We start from the raw sequence: 5,512 nt of genomic DNA, 5'->3' as shown, positions 1-5,512 counted from the left end.
TTTTTTTATGAGATGGAGTCTCGCTCTGTTGCCCAGGCTGGAGTGCAAGGGCACGATCTCATCTCACTGCAACCTCCGCCTCCCAAGTTCAAGCAATCCTCCTGCCTCAGCCCCACTAGTAGCTGGGATTACAGGCATGCGCCACCATGCCTGGCTAATTTTTGTGTTTTTAGTAGAGACGGGGTTTCACCATGTTGGCCAGTTAGGTCTCGAAGTCCTGACTTCAGGTGATCCACCCATCTTGGCCTCCCAAAGTGCTGGGATTACAGGAGTGAGACACTGCTCATGGCCAGAAATGTCATATTTCTAGGGAAAACAATTGAGGTGAAAAGAACTGTAGTCTAATTTAGACTGCGAGTGTGGAGAATAGCAAGATCTATTTGGAGTTGAAACATTTGTGTAGATATTTATAGTCTTCAGAGTCAGTTTCCCATTATAATAGAACAAATTTATTTATTTATTTTGTTGTCTCAGGGCATCCTCTTTGGTAAAATCTGACCAGGCAATATATTAAACAGTTTTAAGTGGTAATGTCTGTTCTTTGTTTGAGCTATCAAATATGACTCTATGTTGCAGTAATAAAGCACAGATCAGGCAAAAGCAAAAACAGTTTCTGAAGGTAGAGGACTAATAAATAATTTTACTACTGATCTTTTTGGTGTGTGCCCAGCATATTTAGGCTGATTTGTAGAGACTCAAAATTGAGCTGACACATGTTTACTTAGTATCGTAGTATTTACATTTGAGTTAGTGTTTACTGCTAAAATTTGTTTCTTCTTTCTTTGCTTTCTTGACATTGAAAGTTTTAAGAATGTAATATGTAAATATGCCATAATTCAAATAGAATGAGTCACATGCAGAGCTGTCCCATCCTATATCTTAGCTTCATGTTAGTCCTTTGATCGATTTGCCATCATTTATATAACTAGCTCCTATTGATAGACAAGTAGTGGTTTCTTTCTCTTCTTTTAGCATGTATACTAAACAGAGACAGTTATCAAGAGAATATTATATTTTTTTTTTTTTGAGACAAAGTCTTTCTCTGTCACTCAGGCTACAGTACAGTAGTGTATTCTAGGCTCACTGCAACTCCTGCCTCCCAGGTTCAAGGGATTCTTGTATCTCAGCCTCCCAAGTAGCTGGGATTACAGGCACACATCACCATGCCCCTCTGATTTTTTTTTTTTTTTTTTTTTTTTGAGAGTCTTGCTCTGCTTCCCAGGCTGGAGTACAGTGGCATGAACTTAGCTCACTGCAACCTCCAACTCCCTTGTTCAAGCAATTCTTCTGCCTCAGCCTCCCAAGTAGCTGGGACTACAGGCACCACCATAACCAGCTAATTTTTATATTTTTAGTGGATATGGGGTTTCACCATATTGGCCAGGCTGGTTTTGAACTCCTGACCTGGCGATCCGCCCTCCTCAGCCTCCCAAAGTGCTGGATTACGGGTGTGAGCCACTGTGCCTGTCCAAGAGAATATTCTTGATATTATCAGGAAACTAATATTCTAATGCCACTAATAAACATATTCTTTAAAACAAATTACTTTTCCCCCCTACTTTTTCTTTTTAGAGAGACAAAGGCTTGCTATGTTGCCTAGGCTGGAGTGTAGTGGTTATTCTCAGGTACAATCATGGCCCACTACAGCCTCAAACTGACCTTTAGCAATCTTCCCACCTCAACCTCCTGAGTAGCTGGGATTACAGGCACACACTGTGTCCAGCTTCTTCCTTATTTTTGAAGTTAAATTATTGTCTTAGAATATTTTTTTGTCCAAATTCTGATGACATTTCTTGCTTTTGACTATTTAGGGTAGGGGCAAAACTTCAGTTAGAAGGTAGTACCTTGCATATATGTTTATGAATATTTTTTGATGAAATAGATTGTTTCAAAGTAGATGAATTTTTAAAAGTATTAACTTTCTCATGTCTTTTTGGAAAGATGAAGATTTTAAAAAATGTATATATAGGATAGGTGTGGTGGCTCGTGCCTAGAATCCCAGCACTGCAAGGCTGGTAGAGGAGGTGTATCACTTGAGCCCAGGAATTCAAGACCAGCCTGGGCAGCATAGTGAGACCCTATCTCTACCAAAGGAAAAAAAGGTTCAAAACTTAGCTGGACATGGTGGCACATGCCTGTGATTCCAGCTACCTAGTAGGCTGAGGTAGGAGATCGTTTGAGCCTAGGAGGTTAAGGCTGCAGTGAGCCATGATTGCACCACTGCACTCCATCCTGGGCAACAGTGAGATCCTATCTCAAAAAATAAAATAAAATTATATATATATATATGTGTGTGTGTGTGTGTGTGTGTGTGTGTGTATATATATATATATATATATACACACAGTATATGTGTGTGTGTGTGTATATATATATATACAGTATATGTGTATGTGTATATATATATATATATATATATATAAGTTCTTTTGTGTTAAATCTAGGCATTAGAGGACTTTTTCATGACTTTGTATCTTCGTATATTTTAGAATTGTAAGCTTGGACATAGGGGGTACATGGATCATAGTATATGTTATATATACTGCTTTAAAACTTTTTTTTGTTGAAAACACAATATTGGAGGAATGACAGCTGTTACACAAAAGGGAATACTTGTATATTTTTTTATCCTTTTTACTCTGGTTAAATTTTGAATAAAGTGGTCTCAGCAAATAGGAATATTGTTTTAAATATAGATGGTCCCCAGCTTATAATGGTTCAACTTAGAATATTTTGACTTTACCATGGTGCTAAAGCAATACACAGTAGAAACCATACCTTAAGTACCCTTAACAACCATTCTTTTTTTTACATTTAGTACAGAACGTAGTAAGTTACGTGACTTCAATAAGTTTCTTATTATAAAATGGACTTTGTGTTAGGTGATTTTGCCACCTGTTGGCTAGTGTAAGTATTCTGAGCACTTTTAAGGTAGGCTAAGCTAGGCTGTGTTGATCTGTAGGTTAGGTATATTAAATGCATTTTCTACTTACAGTATATTTCAACCTACAGTGGGCTTATTGGAATGTAAATCGAGGAGCAACTGTATAAAGTTTTATTTGCCTTTTTAAAACTTGGGTAAAGAGTACTTTTTGCTTGAGCATTTAAGAACTGATTGCAGTAGTGGGATTCATGTTTTCAGATACATTCCTGATGATTGTATGTTTGAAGCATTGGTTAAATTAAAAAAAAATTATTTAAAAATTATTTTAATAATTAGGGGTGGGACAGAGTAGAGAACAAAGTGGGATTCATATATGTCCTAATTTTTTTTTTTGTGTGTGATGGAGTCTTGCTGTGTTACCCAGGCTGGAGTGCAGTGGCACACCCTCAGCTCACTATAACCTCCACCTCCTGGGTTCAAGTGATTCTTCTGCCTCAGACTCCCAAGTAACTGGGATTACAGGTGTGTGCCACCATGCCCGGCTGATTTTTGTATTTTTAGTAGAGACAGGGTTTTACCATGTTGGCCAGGCTGGTCTCAAACTCTTGACCTCAAATGATCACCCACCTCGGCCTCCCAAAGTGCTGAGATTACAGGCATGAGCCATGTGCCCAGCGTTGACCAATATTTTATAAGCGTGCATAAATTAGTTTTGAATATATGTGGGATATTCATTTCTGACATTTTTGCAGAGTGAAAAACCTTAGAAATGCTGGATGAAAGTATGACAAACATTTCTCTCTCTCTTTTTTTTTTTTTTGAAATGAAGTCTCACTCTGTCTCAGGCTGGAGTGCGATGGCACCATCTTGGCCCACTGCAACCTCCGCCTCCTGGGTTCAAGCAATTCTCTTGTCTTAGCTTCCTGAGTAGCTGGGACTACAGGTGTGTGCCACCATGCCTGGCTAATTTTTGTATTTTTAGTAGAGATGGGGTTTCACCATGTTGGTCAGGCTGGTCTCAAACTCCTGACCTCATGATCCACTAGCCTTGGCCTCCTAAAGTGCTGGGATTACAGGCATGAGCCACCGCACCTGGCTAAACATTTTCTTTTATTAATAAATGCATAGCTCCCCCCAAAACAAGGAAACTCCCTAGGGGATAAACTATAAAACACTCCCCACCTGAGATTTTGATATTTTCTAACCCATACGGCTTAGATTTAATTAGCAGTGTGCAGGGAGGAGGCAAGCCGTGGGCTTGCTTGGTGTCAGAATTAGATCTAAAGTTTGATGCTTGATACTAAAATCCAGAAGGCCCTGGATTTTTTGGGGGAAAAGCCTGACCCTGGCCTTTGGGGGGAAAAGTCTCCCTGAAAACTGATAGTTATGCTCCTAGACTCATTAAAATTTGGGATATGAATTTATTACTTCCTGCATAATCCAGGAACTTCCAAGCTAAGCAATGAACAAAATAGTTTCTGGTTATAATCCCCAAATTTCTGGCAGAAACAATTGCATAATCTCTCTGGAAGGAGATGCCCTTTCTATCTATTTACTTAAGTAGGTAAATGAAGTCAACTAAACTTATAAAGTACCCAAGAAAGCAGACTACATTGAGTCAGAAAATAAATCAGACCTCCAAGAATTTTAAATAGTAGAATTATTGGATATAAACTGTAAGATAATTTAACATGTGAAAGTACTTACGGGAATAAAAGACTGCCACACAAATGATATACCAGGGCCGGGCATGGTGGCTGACACCTGTAATCCCAGCACTTGGGGAGGCTTGAGGTGGGTGGATCATGAGGTCAGGAGATTGAGACCATCCTGTCTAACATGGTGAAACCCCATCTCTACTAAAAGTACAAAAAATTAGCCAGACATGGTGGCACGTGCCTGTAGTCCCAGCTGCTCAGGAGGCCGAGACAGGAGAATCACTTGAACCCAAGAGGCACAGGTTGCAGTGAACTGAGATCGCACCAGTGCACTCTGGCCTGGGCAATAGAGCAAGACTCTGTCTCAGAAAAAAAAAAAAAAAAGAGATGATATACCAAAGTAGGCTATAGATATTTGAAAAAAGAATAAAATTGAACTTCTACAATGAATATAGGCATTGAAATGTACAACTTCATGGATGCATTAAGAAACTGAACAGAAGTTTGATGAAGTGGGAGATAGATCAGAAAAAAAAATTCCCAGAATTCAACACAGCAGTGAATGGTGAAATAGGAGAGGCAGTTTTCAAAAAGTAAAATGGATCATGTGTAAACATGGATGAGAATTTTGATTAAAATTAGTGTATCTTTGGTGAAAAATGTAGTGTTACCTACAGCACTGTTGCAGTGCTTTCTTGCATTATAAAATTTTCTTGCAATATAGTCTTAAAAATTGGTTACATCCAATAATACATTTCTTAGACCATGAAAAAAATCCAGTATTTTGGTATGTTATAATGAAGTAAATTCATTACTAAATATAATCAAATAACTTTAGCACTGGAAGGATTCTAAAAGAACTTTTGACATCAGTAGAAGTTAGGAAATTCATCTAATCTCACAGGCCTAGGTAATGACAGAGTTACAGCTAGAAGATTACAAGTCAAGCGTTTTTTTTCTCTATGTTTTG

General features: G+C 38.4%; 1 protein-coding gene across 1 annotated transcript in view; it reads left to right on the top strand.

Moving 5' to 3' along the window:
• EMC7 (ER membrane protein complex subunit 7) overlaps positions 1–5,512 on the top strand; it is a 19,144-nt gene that overhangs the window by 6,722 nt on the left and 6,910 nt on the right. The window lies entirely within an intron of this gene.

Source organism: Cebus imitator, unplaced genomic scaffold (genome assembly GCF_001604975.1).
Source record: "Cebus imitator isolate Cc_AM_T3 unplaced genomic scaffold, Cebus_imitator-1.0 Scaffold119, whole genome shotgun sequence".
NCBI classification, from domain to species: domain Eukaryota; kingdom Metazoa; phylum Chordata; class Mammalia; order Primates; family Cebidae; genus Cebus; species Cebus imitator.
The sequence above is the reverse complement of the archived record's forward strand: the minus strand, read 5'-3'. Positions and strand labels throughout refer to the sequence as shown.